The 17,519-nt window shown below is 38.2% G+C and overlaps 1 pseudogene across 1 annotated transcript; it reads left to right on the top strand.

Moving 5' to 3' along the window:
• Nucleotides 1–447: 447 nt before the first annotated feature.
• On the top strand, nt 448–798 carry LOC134482362 (elongin-C-like; annotated as a pseudogene). Its single transcript, XR_015639740.1, has one exon. The product of XR_015639740.1 is annotated as an elongin-C-like, transcript variant X2 (transcript).
• Nucleotides 799–17,519: the final 16,721 nt, after the last annotated feature.

Below are 17,519 nucleotides of genomic sequence, written 5' to 3'. Positions count from 1 at the left end.
GATAAGAGAAACAGAAATTAAACAGCGACATAGAGAAACTAACAGAAGTTATATACTAAATGGATTTAACAAATATTTATAGAACATTAAATAATAAAACAAAAGGATTTATATTCTTCTCAGTACCTCATAGTACCTCCTCGAAAATTGACCATATGATTTGTCAAAAAAATAGGCATCAATAGATACAGGAAGATAGAAATAATTCTATTTGTCCTATCAGATCACCATGGACAAAGGCTGGTCTTCAATAAAAACAATAATGACAGAATGCCCTCAGATACATTGAAGTTTAACAACACACTACTCAATGAAAACTTGGTCAAGGAAGAATTAATGATAGAAATTAAAGATTTCTTAGCACTTCCTTCGGATGCAAGTTACTAGATGACTGCTTCTCGGCCTCGCCAGGAAACTAGTAAGTTCCTCTGGGATCAAGTAGAATTTTATAAGAACATAATGGATGGAGAGGAGAAAACCTATGGTGGCTGTGAAGGCCCTGATGCCATGTATGTGAAATTAATATCTTCTGATGGTCATGAATTTATTGTAAAAAGAGAACATGCATTAACATCAGGAACAATAAAGGCCATGTTGAGTGGTCCAGGTCAGTTTGCGGAGAATGAAACCAATGAGGTCAACTTTAGAGAGATCCCTTCACATGTGCTATCGAAAGTGTGCATGTATTTTACCTACAAGGTCCGCTATACTAACAGCTCCACTGAAATTCCTGAATTCCCAATTGCACCTGAAATTGCACTGGAACTGCTGATGGCCGTGAACTTCTTAGATTGTTAAATAAGATAAATTAAAATAAACTGTTAATTTTTTTTCAGTATTTAATACCTGTAGTTCAGTTAGTAATTTTTTCACATATAGCATGTTGCCTGTATGAAATTGAACTCTAAAGTTAATTGCTGAGCACATTTCTTCTGTCATTTGCATAGCAGAGTTGAAATTTGTTTGCTACATCAACAAATTAAGGAAGTTTCACAAGCCAAAAAATAAATAAATAATGCCAGTTTTAAAAAAAAGATTTCGTAGAATTTAATGAAAATGAAGATACAACACACCCAAACATTTAGGACACAGTGAGAGCAGTACTAAAAGGAAAAATAGCTCTGAGTGCCCCCAAAAGAAACAGGAGAGAGCATACTCAGCAGCTTGACAGCACATCTAAAATGTCTACAGCCAAAAGAAGTAAATACACACAAGAGGAATAGAAGGGAAGAAATAATAAAACTAAGAGCTAAAATCATCCAAGTTTTAAAAAAAAAGGAGTACACAAAGAATCAACAAAAGCAGGAGCTGGTTCTTCGACAAAATCAACAAGATAGATAAACCCTTAGCAAGAATACCCAGAGTGTATCCAAATTAACAAAATCAGAAGGGAAAAGGGAGACATAACAAAAAATCTGAGGAAATTAAAAATATCAACGGATCCCACTACAAAGGCATATATTCAACAAAACTGGAAAATCTGGAGGAAATAGACAATTTTCTAGACAAATACAAGGTACTAAAGTTAAATCAAAAACAGATAAACATCTAAACAACACCATAATTCCTAAAGAAGTAGAAGCAGTTATTAAGAGTCTCCCAACCAAAGAGAACCCAGGACTCCATGAATTTACTGCAGAATTCTATCAGGCCTTCATAGAAGACCTCATATCAACACTATCCAGATTAGTTCCCAAAATAGAAATAAGCAGAGCACTACCAAATTCCTTCTTTGAAACCACAGTTACTCTTATAACTAAACCACACAAAAATCCAACAAAGAAAGAGAACTTGAGACCATTTACCCTTATGATTATTGATGTAAAAATACTCAATAAAAATCTTGCAAAGTGAATACAAGAACACATCAAAATAATCACCCATCATGATCAGTTAGGCTTCAGCCCAGGGATGAAAGGATGGTCCAATATACTAAACGATAACCTGGGCAAGGAAGAAATAAAGAAAGAAATTAAAGATTTCTTAGAATTTAATGAAAATGAAGGTACGACATACCCACACGTATGGGACACAATTAAAGCTGTGCTAAGAGGAAAACTCATAGTTCTTAGTACCTGCAGAAAGAAACAGGAGAGATCATATATCAGCAGCTTGACAGCACACCTAAAAGCTCTAGAACAAAAAGAAGCAAATACACCCTGGAGGAGTAGAAGGCAGGAAATAATCAAACTCAGAGCTGAAATCAACCAAGTAGAAAAAAAGAGGACCATAGAAAGAATCAACAGAACCAAAAGTTGGTTCTTTGAGAAAATCAACGGGACAGATAAACCCTTAGCCAGACTAACGAGAAGACACAGAGAGTGTGTCCAAATTAACAAAATCAGAAATAAAAAGGGAGACATAACTACAGATTCAGAGGAAATTCAAAAAATCATCAGATCTTATTATAAAAGCCTATATTCAACAAAACTTGAAAATCTGCAGATAATGGAAAATTTCCTAGACAGATACCAGGTACCGAAGTTAAATCAGGAACAGATAAACCAGTTAAATAACCCCATAACTCCTAAGGAAATAGAAGCAGTCATTAAAGGTCTCCCAACCAAAAAGAGCCCAGGTCCAGACAGGTTTAGTGCAGAATTCTATCAGACCTTCATAGAAGACCTCATACCAATATTAGCCAAACTATTCCACAAAATTGAAACAGATGGAGCACTACCAAAGTCCTTCTATGAAGCCACAATTACTCTTATACCTAAACCACACAAAGACCCAACAAAGAAAGAGAAATTCAGACCAATTTCCCTTATGAATATAGACGCAAAAATACTCAATAAAATTCTGGAAAACCGAATCTAAGAGCACATCAAAACAATCATCCACCATGATCAGGTAGGCTTCATTCCAGGCATGCAGGGATGGTTTAATATATGGAAAACCATCAATGTGATCCATTATATAAACAAACTGAAAGAACAAAACCACATGATCATTTCATTAGATGTTGAGAAAGCATTTGACAAAATTCAACACCCCTTCATGATAAAAGTCCTGGAAAGAATAGGAATTCAAGGCCCATACCTAAACATAGTAAAAGCCATATACAGCAAACCAGTTGCTAACATTAAACTAAATGGAGACAAACTTAAAGCAATCCCACTAAAATCAGGGACTAGACAAGGCTGCCCACTCTCTCCCTACTTATTCAATACAGTTCTTGAATTTCTAGCCAGAGCAATTAGACAACAAAAGGAGGCAAAAGGGATACAGATTGGAAAAGAAGAAGTCAAAATATCACTATTTGCAGATGATATGGTAGTACATTTAAGTGATCGCAAAAGTTCCACAAGAGAACTACTAAAGCTGATAAACAACTTCGGCAAAGTGGCTGGGTATAAAATTAACTCAAATAACTCAGTAGCCTTCCTCTACACAAAAGAGAAACAAGCCAAGAAAGAAATTCGGGAAATGACACGCTTTATAATAGACCCAAATAATATAAAGTACCTCGGTGTGACTTTAACCAAGCAGGTAAAAGATTTGTACAATAAGAACTTCAAGACTCTGAAGAAAGAAATTGAAGAACACCTCAGAAGATGGAAACATCTCCCATGCTCATGGATTGGCAGGATTAATATAGTAAAAATGGACATTTTACCAAAAGCGATCTACAGATTCAATGCAATCCCCATCAAAATACCAATCCAATTCTTCAAAGAGTTAGAACAATCTGCAAATTCATCTGGAATAACAAAAAACCCAGGATAGCTAAATCTATCCTAAACAATAAAAGGATATCAGGGGGAATCACTATCCCTGAACTCAAGCAGTATTACAGAGCAATAGTGATAAAAACTGCATGGTATTGGTACAGAGACAGACAGATAGACCAATGGAAGACAATTGAAGACCCAGAAATGAACCCACACACCTATGGGCACTTGATTTTTGACAAAGGAGCCAAAATCGTCCAATGGAAAAAAGATAGCATTTTCAGCAAATGGTGCTGGTTCAACTGGAGGTCAACATGTAGAAGAATGCAGATCGATCCATGCTTATCACCCTGTACAAAGCTTAAGTCCAAGTGGATCAAGGACCTCCACATCAAACCAGATATACTCAAACTAATAGAAGAAAAACTAGGGGAGCATCTGGAATACATGGGCACTGGAAAAATTTCCTGAACAAAACACCAATGGCTTATGCTCTAAGATAAAGAATCGACAAATGGGATCATAAAACTGCAAAGCTTCTGTAAGGCAAAGGACACTGTGGTTAGGATAAATCGGCAACCAACAGATTGGGAAAAGATCTTTACCAATCCTACAACAGATAGAGGCCTTATATCCAAAATAAACAAAGAACTCAAGAAGTTAGACCGCAGGGAGACAAATAACCCTATTAAAAAATGGGGTTCAGAGCTAAACAAAGAATTCACAGCTGAGGAATGCCGAATAGCTGAGAAACACCAAACGAAATGTTCAACATCTTTAGTCATAAGGGAAATGCAAATCAAAACAACCCTGAGATTTCACCTCACACCAGTGAGAATGGCTAAGATCAAAGATCAAAAACTCAGGTTACAGCAGATTCTGGAGAGGATGTGGAGAAAGAGGAACACTCCTCCATTGTTGGTGGGGTTGCAGACTGGTACAACCATTCTGGATATCAGTCTGGAGGTTACTCAGAAAATTGGACATTGAACTGCCTGAGGATCCAGCTATACCTCTTGGGCATATACCCATAAGATACCCCAACATATAAAAAAGACATGTGCTCCACTATGTTCATAGCAGCCTTATTTATAACAGCCAGAAGCTGGAAAGAACCCAGATGCCCTTCAACAGAAGAATGGATACAGAAAATGTGGTACATCTACACAATGGAATATTACTCAGCTATCAAAAACAATGACTTTATGAAATTCGTAGGCAAATGGTTGGAACTGGAAAATATCATCCTGAGTGAGGTAACCCAATCACAGAAAAACACACATGGTATGCACTCATTGACAAGTGGCTATTAGCCCAAATGCTTGAATTACCCTAGATGCCTAGAACAAAGGAAACTCAAGACGGATGATTAAAACGTGAATGCTTCACTCCTTCTTTAAATGTGGAATGAGAATACCCTTGGCACGGAAGGGAGAGGCAAAGATTAAAACAGAGACTGAAGGAACACCCATTCAGAGCCTGCCCCACATGTGGCCCATACATATACAGCCACCCAATTAGACAAGATGGATGAAGCAATGAAGGGCAGGCTGACAGGAGCCGGATGTAGATCTCTCCTGAGAGACACAGCCAGAGTACAGCAAATACATAGGCGAATGCCAGCAGCAAACCACTGCACTGAGAATAGGACCCCATTGAAGGAATCAGAGAAAGAACTGGAAGAGCTCGAAGGGGCTCAAAACCCCTTATGAACAACACTGCCAAGCAACCAGATCTTCCAGGGTCTAAGCTACTACCTAAAGACTATACATGGACTGACCCTGGACTCTGACCTCATAGGAAGCAATGAATATCCTAGTAAGAGCACCAGTGTAAGGGGAAGCCCTGGGTCCTGCTAAGACTGAACCCCCAGTGAAGGTGATTGTTGGGAGGAGGGCAGCAATGGGGGGAGGATGGGGAGGGGAACACCCATAACGAAGGGGAGGGGGAGGGATTAGGGGGATGTTTGCCCTGAAACCGGGAAAGGAAATAACACTCGAGATGTAAATAAGAAATACTCAAATTAATGAAAAAAATTTGACTTCAACAAGTTTCTAACCCCTGGACCATTTCTAAAATTCAAAGATTGTTTTCTCTACTATAAAGTATATGTATATTTAATGGTTTTATCTTATAATTATTATATAACTTCTATCCATTATATGATAATGAACTCATCTTTTTCAGTAGCACATACATTTTATACTTTATTATGTAAAAGGTATGGCTCAGGTACAATATTTCATTGCATAAATGTTATATTTTGTAATAAAGAGAAAACAACAACAAAAAAAAAGTCCTGGAAAGATCAGGAAATCAAAACCCATAACTAAACATAGTAAAAACAATATACAGTGAACCAGTAACTAACATCATACTAAATGGAGAGGAACTTGATGAAATCCCACTAAAATCAGGGACTAGATAAGGCTGCCTGCACTGTAACTACTTATTCAATACAGCCCTGGAATTCCGAGCCAGAGCAGTCAGACAACAAAAGGAGGTCAAGGGATACAAAGTGGGAGGGAAGATGTCACAATATGGCTATTTGCCAACGATAGGATAGTATATTTAAGTGACGCCAAAAGGTCCACCAGAGAATTACAAAACCTGATATTAACTTCAGCAAATTTTTGGGTACAAAATGACTCAAAAAAAAATTAGTAGCCTTCCTCCACTCAAAGGAAAAACAGGCTGAGTAAAATTAGGGAAATGACACCCTTCACAATAGTCGCAATAATATAAAATACCTCAGTGTGACTTTAACGAAATAAGTGAAAGATCTATATAGCAAGAACTTCAAGTCTCTGAAAAGACATTGAAGAAGATATCAGAAGATGGAACGGCCTCACATTCTCATGGATTAGCAGGATTAATATAGTAAAAGTGGCCATTTTGCCAAAAGCAATCTACAGATTCACTGCAATCCCCATCAAAAATCCAACTCAATTCTTCAGACATAGAAAGAGCAATTTACTAATTCATTTGGAATAAAAAAAACCCAGGATAGCAAAACCTATACTCAATGATAAAAGAACTTCTGGGGAAATCATCATTCCTGACCTCAAGCAGTATTACAGAGCAATAGTGGAAAAAAAAAAGCTGTATGGTTTAGTAACATAGACAGCTAGACAGATCAGTGAAATATAATTGAAGACCCAGACCTGAACCCACCCACCTTTGGTCAATTGATCTTTGACAAAGAACAAAAACCATCCATTTGTAAAAAGATAGCATTTTCAATAAATGGTGCTCATTCAATAGGTTAGCATGTAAAAGATACAAATCAAACAATTCTTATCTCCCTGTACAAAGCTTAAGTCCAAGTGGATCAAGAACATCAACATTAAAACATATACAGTGGAACTAATAGAAGAAAAACTGGAGAATAGACTCACACACATGGGCACTGGGGAAATTTTCCTAAACAAAACAACAATGGCTTATGTGCTAAGGTCAAAAATTGACAAATGGAACCTCATAAAACTGCAAAGCTTCTGTAATGCAATGGATACTTTTCAATAGAACAGAACAGCAACCAACAGATTTGGAAAAGATCTTTACCAATATTACATCTGATGCAGGGCTAATATCAAAAATATACAAAAAAAAAAAAAACCCCAAGAACTTAGAGTCCAGAGAGCCAAATAACCCTATTAAAATTTGGGTTCAGAGCTAAACAAAGAATTCTCAGCTGAGGAATATCAAATGGCTGAGAAGCACCTATAGAAATGTTTAGCATTCTTAGTCATCAGGGATGTACAAATCAAAAAACCCTGAGATTCCACTCACACCAGTAAGAATGGATACGATAAAAAAACTCAGGTGACAGCAGATGCTGGCCAGGATGTGGATAAAGAGGAAAACTCTTCCATTGTTGGTAGGATTGCTGACTGGTACAACCACTCTGGAAATCAGCCAGGAGGTTCCTGAGAAATTTCCACTACCTGAGGACCCAGCCACACCTCTCCTGGGCATATACCCAATAGATGCCCCAACAAACAACCAGGAAACACGCTCCACTATGTTCATAGCAGCCTTATTTATAATAGCCAGAAGCTGGAAAGAACCCAGATGCCCTTCAACAGGGGAGTGGATTCAGAAAATAAGGTACAGCTACACAATGGAGTACTACTCAGCAATCAAAAACAATGACTTCATGAAATTCATAGGCAAATGGAATGAACTAGAAAATATCATCCTGAGTGAAGTAACCCAATCACAGAAAAACACACATGGTATGCACTCATTCATAAGTGGATATTAGCCGAAAACCTCGAATTACTCTAGATGCAATCCACAGACCACATGAAGCTCATGACAAAGGATGAATAAAATACAGATGCTTCCACTCCTTCTGAAATGGGATAACAAAAATATCCATAGGAGGGAAATAGAGGCAAAGTTTAGAGCAGAGCCTGAAGGAACAGCCATTCAGAGCCTGCCCCACATGTGGCCCATACATATACAGCCACCAAAACTACATTTGACTGATGAAGCTAAGAAATGTGTGATGACACGGACCGGATATAGATGTCTCCTGAGAGACACACAGAGCATGTCAAATGCAGAGGTGAACACTAACAGCAAACTACTGAACTTAGAACAGGACTCCCTTTTGGGGAATTAGAGAAAGGATTGAAAGAGCTGAAGGTGCTTGCAACCCGATAAGAACAACAATGTCAGAGATGCCCAGGGACTAAACCACTACCCAAAGAGTATACATGGACCCAGGGCTCCAACTGCATATGTATCAGAGAATAGACTTGTTGAACACTAGTGGAAGGGGAAACCCTTGGTCCTACCCTGGGTGACCCACAGTGCAGGGGAATATAGGGGTAGGTTGTAAAGGGTGTGGGTTTGGGGGGAGAATACCCTTATAGGGAAGGGGGAGGGGACGGGGGCATATGGAGAGGAAACTAGGAAAGGGAATAAAGCAGCAGCAGCAGCAGCCTGAGGAGGAGGAGGAGGAGGAGGAGGAGGAAACAGACTGGAGGAGCTGAAGGGGTTTCAACACCACAGGAAGAACAACACTATCAACCAACCAGAATCGCAGAGTTCCCAGAGACTAAAACACCAACCAAAGAGTAGCTTGATACTCATGTATTGCTTTTCTAGGTATCACATTATCTATTTACTGACTAACTGATTTATGGGATTTTGCTGTTCATGGTTTGTTTTAGATACAGGCACTGTAGAATAGGATAGAAGCCTCCAAAAGGGCTTTTATCTGTCCCTCTTGAGACACTAATCCTGTCTAGCTCCAGATGGCTCCAGGCATTTAGAGAACATTAATTAGCTCAGTAATGCCACTGTGTGCTCACAGAAAGGGATTGATTCAAAATTGCCAACATTATCTCTGGAGCTAGTTAAGTTTGCCACAGTCAAAACAAATCTAAATAAACTTGTATCTAATAAAGGTATAATATATTTAAAGTAAAAAAAAAAAAGAATGAAGGCTAGCCTTCATTTTAAAAGTCTTGGAAAGATCAGGAATTCAAGTCCCAAATCTAAACATAGTAAAAACAATATACAGCATACCAGTAGCCAACATCAAACTAAATGGAGATGAACTTGAAGAAATACCACTAAAATCAGTAGCCTTCCTCTATTCAAAGGATAAACAGGCTCAAAAAGAAATTAGGGAAATAATGCACTTCACAATAGTAACAGATGTTAAAAAACTACCTCGGTGTTACTCTAACCAAGCAAGTGAATGATCACTTTGACAAGACCTTCAAGTTTCTGAAGAAAGAATTTGAAAAAGATCTCATAAGATGGGAAGATCTCCCATGCTCATGGATTGACGGGAATAAAAATGTAAAATGGCCATCTGACCAAAGGGAATTTACAAATTCAATGTAATCCCCATGAAAATTTCAACTCTATTCTTCATAGAGTTAGAAAGAGTAATTTGCAAATTCGTTTGAAATGACAAGAAATCCAGGATAGTGAAAACTATCTTCAACTATAAAAGAATTTCTGGGAGAATCACCATCCCAGGCCTCAAGCTGTATTATATAGCAATAGTGATAAAACCTGTATGGTTTGGTACAGATTCAGACAGGCAGATCAATGGAATAGAAGTGGAGACCCAGAAATGAGCCCACACACCTTTGGGCCCTTGATGTTTAACAAAGGACCTAAAACCATCCACTGGAAAAAATATAGCATTTTGAACAAATGTTGCTGGATCAACCAGCAGTCAGCATGGACAATGCAAATCAAATGTTTCTTATCACCCCGTACACAGCTAAAATCCAAGAGAATTGAGGATCTCCACATAGAAGAAGATACACTCCAAATAATAAAAGGAAAATTGGGGAAGACCCTGGAACACGTGGGCACTAGGGAAAATTTCCTGAATAGAACACCAATAGCTTATGCTTTAAGATCAAGATTCAACAAATGGGACCTCAAAAAATTGCAAAGATTATGCAAGGAAAAGGACACTGTCATTAGGACAAAATGGAAAACAACAGATTGGGAAAAGATCTTTACCAATCCTATATCTGATAGAAGGGTAATATGTAATATATATATATATAAAGAAATCTAGAAGTTTAGACTGCAGAAAATCAAATAACTCTACTACAAAATGAGGTACAGAGCTAAACAAAGAATTCTAAGCTGAGGAATATCAAATGGCCCTGAAGCTCCTAAGGAACTATTAAACATCCTTAATCATCAGCAAAAATCAAACCAAGAAAATGCTGAGATTTGACCTCACACCACTCAGAATGACTAAGGACAAAATCTAAGGTGACAACAAATGTTGACGGGGATGTGGAGAAAGAGGAACACTCCTCCACTGTATGTGGGAGAGCAAGCTGGCAAAATAATTCTGGAAATTAGTTTGTAAGTTCCTCAGAAAATTGGACATAGTACTACCTGAGGACCCAGCTATACCCCCTAGTGGGCATATACCCAAAAGGGGCTCCAAAATATAGCAAGGAAATATGCTCCATTATGTTCATAGAACCCTTATTAGTAAATGCCAGGAGCTGGAAAGAATTCAGATGTCCCTCCATCTACAGAGTACACATTGGCTGACCCATGGCCTCAGGTGCATATGTAGCAGAGGATGGCCTTGTTGGGAACTAATTGGAGGAGAAGCCCTTGGTCTTGCCAAGGCTCTATCCCCCAGTGTAAGAAAATGGTAAAGCAGTGAGGTGGGAAGAGGTGAGTAGATGGGTGGGGGAAAACCCACATAGAAATTGGGAAGGGGCGATGTGATAGGCTGTACATGGATGGGAAACCAGGAAAGAAGATAACATTTGAAATGGAAATAAAAAAAATTAAACAAACCCCTCCCAAAAAAATGAAGGGCTGTGGTGGCAGGTAAAACTCATTTGGTAAAACATTTGCCCTGAGAAACTGACTGTAGATGTGGGGATAAGGGGAGCCCCAAAGCTTACTTGCCTGCAAGTGTGAGTATCAATGTGCTCCAAGATAGTAAATCAATAACACCAGGAACGTGGGAGAGTAAAGTTTGTCTCCAGAACAGAGGGACTAGAGGTGGAACCCACAGGGCGGCCTGATGGCCTGAGTTCAGTCCTCAGAAGCCACAATGTGGTAGAACAGAACCGTCAGTTGGCTCTGCCCTCTGACCACTACACACTTAGCTCCACGTGTGTGGAAAGTGAGAGGAAGTCAATGGCAATCTCTGGCCGTCACATGTATATCAGTGCAAAATCAACAGTACAGAAGGTCCTCACTCACCTTCTGTGAGGGGGCATGGTCACAGTTCCTGTTCAATATGTCTTTTATCCATTAGCAAACAGGTAATATTGATCTAATATTCATTATTGATATTTTTGTCCCAAAGTTGACAATTTGTCTTATGATTAATTTTCCAGTACTGTCTATTAACATTAATGCTCTATATATTAAGAAAGTCTTCATAGAATCAGGGGTTGTAGAGAGGAATGGGAGAGGCAAAGAAGGGGATAACATTTAAAATGTAAATACATAAAATACACAAACACCTCCAGCAAAGTGGCTGGGTATGAAATTAACTCAAAGAAATCCGTAGCCTTCCTCTATACAAAAAAGAAATAAGCCGAGAAAGAAATTAGGGAAATGACACCCTTCATAATAGTCCGAATTGATATAAAATAACTCGGTGTGACTTTAACCAAGCAAGAGAAAGATCTGTATGATAAGAACTTCAAGCTTCTGAAGAAAGAAATTAAAGATGAGCAATGCTCTACTCAATGATATCCTAGAAAAGGAAGAAATAAAGAAATTAAAGACTTCTTAGAATTTAATGAAAATGAGGGTACAACATACCCAAACTTATGGGACAAAACGAAAGTTGTGCTAAGAGGAAAACTCATAGCTCTGAGTGCCTGCAGAAAGACACAGGAGAGAGCATAGGTCAACAGCTTGACAGCACACCTAAAAGCTCTAGAACAAAAAGGAGCAAATACACCCAGGAGGAGTAGAACGCAGGAAATAATGAAACTCAGAGCTGAAATCAGCCAAGTAGAAACAAAAAGGACTATACAAAGAATCAACAGAGCCAAAAGCTGGTTCTTTGAGAAAATGAACAAGATAGATAAACCCTTAGCCACACTAACAAGAGGACACAGAGAGTGTGTCCAAATTAACAAAATCAGAAATGAAAAGGGAAACATAACAACAGAATCAGAGGAAATTCAAAAAATCGTCAGATCTTACTACAAAATCCTACATTCAACAAAACTTGAAAATCTGCACGTAATGGACAATTTCCTAGACAGATACCAGTTACCAAAGTTCAATCAGGAACAAATAAACCATTGAAACAACCCCATAACTTCTAAAGTAGTAGAAGCAGTCATTAAAAGTCTCCCAACCAAAAAGAGCCCAGGTCCAGACGGGTTTAGTGCAGAATTCTATCAGACCTTCATAGAAGACCTCATACCAATACTATCCAAATATTCCAGAAATTTGAAACAGACGTAGCGCTACCGAATTCCTTCTGTGAAGACAGAATTACTATTATACCTAAACCACACAAAGACCCAACAAAGAAAGAGAACTTCAGATCAATTTCCCTTACAAATATTGACGCAAAGATACTTAATAAAATTCTTGAAAACCAAATCCAAGAGCACATCAAAACAATCATCCATCATGATCAAATCAGCTTCATCACAGAAATGCAGGGATGGTTTAATATACGAAAAACCATCACCGTAATCCACTATATAAACAAATTGAAAGATAAAAACCACATGATCATTTCATTAGATGTTGAGAAAGAATTTGACAAAATTCAACACCCCTTCATGATAAGAGACCTGGAAAGAAGAGAAATTCAAGGCCCATATCTAAACATAGTAAAATTCATATATACCAAACCAGTAGCTAATATTAAACTAAACGGAAATAAACATGAAGCAATCCCACTAAAATCAGGGACTAGACAAGGCTGGCCACTCTTTCCCTACTTCTTCAATATAGTTCTTGAAGTTCTACCCAGAGCAATCAGACAAGAAAATAATATCAACGGGATACGGATTGGAAAGGAAGAAGTCAAAATATCACTATTTGCACACGATAAGATTGTATATTTAAGTGATCCCAAAAGTTCCATCAGACAACTACTAAACCTAATAAACACCTTCAGAAAAGTGACTGGGTATAAATTTAACTCGAATAAATCAATAGCCTTCCTCTAACACAAAAGAGATACAAGCCAAGAAAGAAATTAGGGAAATGATACCCTTCAAAATAGTCCCAAATGATATAAAATAACTTGGTGTGACTTTAACCAAGCAAGTGAAAAGATAAGAACTTTTATAAGTGTATGATAAGAACTTCTAGCCTCTGAAGAAAGGAATTGAAGAAGACCTCGGAAGATGGAAAGATCTCCCAGGCTCATGGATTGGCAGGATTAATATAGTAAAAATGGCCATTTTACCAAAAGCAATCTACAGATTCAATGCAATCCCCATTAAAATACCAATCCAATACTTCAGAGAGTTAGACAGAACAATTTGCAAATTCATCTGGAATTACAAAAAACCCAGGATAGCTAAAACTATCCTCAACAATAAAAGGACTTCCAGGGGAATCACTTTCGTGAACTCAAGCAGTATTACAGAGCAATAATGATAAAAACTGTATGGTATTGGTACAGAGACAGACAGATAGACCAGAGGAATAGAATTGAAGACCCAGAAATGAAGCCACACACATATGGTCACTTGATTTTTGACAAAGGAGCCAAAACCATACAATGGAAAAAAGCATTTTTTAACTAATGGTACAGGTTCAACTGGACATCAGCATGTAGAAGAATGCAGATCAATCCATGCTAATCACCCTGTACAAAACTTAAGTCCAAGTGGATCAAGGACCTCCACATCAAACCAGATACACTCAAACTAATAGAAGAAAAAGTGGGGAAGCGTCTTGAACACATGGGCACTGGAGAAGATTTCCTGAACAAAACACCAATGGCTTATACTCTAAGATCAAGAATGGACAAATGGGATCTCATAAAACTACAAAAACTCAATAAAACTCTTGCAAACTAAATCTAAGAAAACATCCATCAGCATCAAGTAGGCTTCATCCCAGGCATGCAGGGATGGTTTAATATACGGAAAACCATCAATGTAACCCACTATATAAACAAATTCAAAGATAAGAAGCACATGGTCATTTCATTAAAAACTGAGAAAGCATTTGACAAAATTCCACACTCCTTCATTATAAAAGTCCTGGAAAGATCAGGAATTCAAGGCCCATATCTAAACATAGTAAAAGCAACATACAGCAAACCAGTAGCTAACATCAAACTAAATGGAGAGAAACTTGAAGCCATCCCACTAAAATCAGGGACTACACAAGGCTGCCCATGCTCTCACTACTTATTCTATATAGTACCGGAAATCCTAGTCAGAGCAATCAGACAGCAAAAGCAGGTCAAAGGGATACAAATTGGAAGGGAAGAAATCAAAATATCACTATTTGCAGATGATATGATAGTGTACTTAAGCGAACACAAAAGATCCACCAGAGAACTCCTTAACCTGATAAACAACTTCAGCAAAGTGCCGGGGTGTAAAATTAACTCAAACAAATCAGTAGCCTTACTCTACCCAAAGGATAAACAGGCTGAGAGAGAAATTAGGGAATGGCTCCCTTAACAATAGTCCCAAATAACATAAAATGCCTTGGTGTGATGTTAATCAAGCAAGTGAGAGATCTGTATGACAAGAATTTCAAATCTCTGAAGAAATTGAAGAAGATCTCAGAAGATGACAAGATCTTCCATGCTCAAGGATTAGCAGGATTAATATGCTAAAGTTGGCCATTTTGCCAAAATCAATCTACAGGTCAATGCAATCCCCATCAAATTTCCTGCTCAATTCTTTATAGAGATAGAGAGAGCAATTTGCAAATTCATTTGGAATAACAAAACCCCAGGATGGCGAAAACTGTACTCAACAATAAAAGAAATTCTGGGGGAATCACCATCCCTGACTTCAAGCAGTATTACAGAGCAATAATCTTCAAAACTTTATGGTATTGGTACAGAGACAGGCAGGTAGATCAGTGCAACAGAATTGACGATCCAGCAATGAACCACACACCTGTAGCCTCTTGATCTTTGACAAAGGAGCTAAAACTGTCCAATGGAAGAAAGATAGCATTTTCAACAGATGGTGCTGGTTCAACTGGAGGTCAGCATATAGAAGAATGGAAATGGATCCATTCTTATCACCCTGTACAAAGCTTAAATCCAAGTGGATCAAGAACCTCCACATCAAACCAGATACACTCGAATTGATAGAAGAAAAATTGGAGAAGAGTCTCAAACACATGGGCACTGGGGAAAATTTCCTGAACAAAACAAAAATGGCTTATGCTCTAAGATCAAGAATCAACAAATGGGACCTCATAAAACTACAAAGCTTTTGTAAAGCAAAAGACAATGTCATTAGGACAAAACAGCAACCAGCAGATTGGGAAAAGATCTTTACCAATTCTACATGTGATAGAGAGCTATTATCAATCCAAAATATACAAAGAACTCGGGAGGTAGACTCCAGAGAGCCAAATCACTCTATCAAAAATAGGGTACAGAGCTAAAGAAAACATTCTCAGCTGAGGATTATCAAATGGCCAAAAAGCATCTAAAGAAATGTTCAACATCCTTAGTCATCACGTGAATGCAAATCAAACAGCCCTGAGATAAAAAAAAAAAAAAAAAAAAAACTCAGGTGACAGCAGACGCTGGTGAGGATGTGGAGAAAGAGGAACACTCCTCCATTGTTGGGGGGATTGCAAACTTCTACAACCTCTCTGGAAATCAGGCTCTCCAGCCTCAGAAAATTGGACATTACACTACCTCAGCACCCAGCTCTACCACCCTTGGGCACATACCCAAAAGATGCTCAAACATACAACAAAGACACATGCTCCACTATGTTCATAGCAGTCTTATTTATAATAGCCAGGAGCCGGAAAGAACCCAGATGCCCTTCAACAGAAGAAAGGATTCAAAAAAATGTGATAAATCTACACAATGAAGTATTACTCAGCTATCAAAAACAATGACTTCATGAAATTCATAGGCAAATGGAATGAACTAGAAAATATCATGCTGAGTGAGGTTACTCAATGACAAAAAACACACTTGGTATGCACTCATTGATAAGTGGATATTAGTCAAAAACCCAATTTCCCAAGACACAATCTACAGACCACAGGAAGCTCAAGAAGAAGGATGACCAAAATGCAGATGCTCCTACATTTTCTTAAAATTGGGGAAAATATTCATGTGATGGGATATGGAAGCGAAGTTTAGAGCAGCGACTCAAGAAATGGCTGTTCAGAGCCTGACACACATATGGCCCATGTATATACAACCACCAAAACTAGATAAGATTGATGAAGCTAAAAAGGGACCGGATATAGATCTCTCCTGAGAGACAATCCAGAGCATGTCTAATACAGAGGTCAATGCTAGCAGCAAACCACCAAACTGAGAAGAGGACCCTGTTGGGCAGAATTAGAGGAAGTATTGAAAGATTTGAAGGAGCTTGCAACCCCATAAAAACAAGAATGCCAACCAACCAGAGCCTCCAGGGACTAAACCATCACCTAAAGACTATACATGGACTGACCCAGGTCTCCAGCTGCATATGTAGCAGAGAATAGCCTTGTTGGGGCACCAGTGGAAGGGAAAGCCCTTGATCTTTCCACGGTTGGACCGCCAGTTCAGGGGAATATGGGGGAGGGCAATGAGGGGGATGTATAGGAGGAATACCTGTATAGGGGAGAAGGAGGGGAAGGAATGTGGGCTTATGGACAGGAAACCAGGAAGGGGAATAACCTTTGAAATGTAAGTAAAGAAACATATAATAAAAAATTAAAAATAAATAAATTTAAAAATAAGAAAATAAATAAATAAATAAATAAATAAATAAATAAATAAATAAATAAGGCTGCAATGGAACATAGTGGATCATGTGTCCTTGTTAAATGTTGGGGAATCTTTGTAGGTATATGCCCAGGGTTATATATCTGGTTCTGAGGCACGGTGTCCAGTTTTCTGAAGAACCTCCAGCCTGATTTCCGGAGTGATTGAACAAGCCTGCAATGCTAACAGCAATGGAGGGCTGTTCCTCTTTTTCCACATGTTGGCCAGCATATGCTGTCACATGAGTTTTTACTCTTTGCCATTCAGACTGATATGAGGTAGAATCTCATGGTCATTTTGAGTTTCATTTCCCTCATGACTAAGGATTTTGAACACTTCTTTATATGCTGCTTGGACATTTGAAATTCATCAGTTGAGAATTCTTTACCTCTGTACCCCATTTTTAATAGGGTTATTTTTCT

This window comes from Rattus norvegicus, chromosome 16, assembly GCF_021556685.1.
Source record: "Rattus norvegicus strain SHRSP/BbbUtx chromosome 16, alternate assembly SHRSP_T2T, whole genome shotgun sequence".
Taxonomy (NCBI): domain Eukaryota; kingdom Metazoa; phylum Chordata; class Mammalia; order Rodentia; family Muridae; genus Rattus; species Rattus norvegicus.
This window is presented reverse-complemented; position numbering and strand designations above follow the sequence as displayed.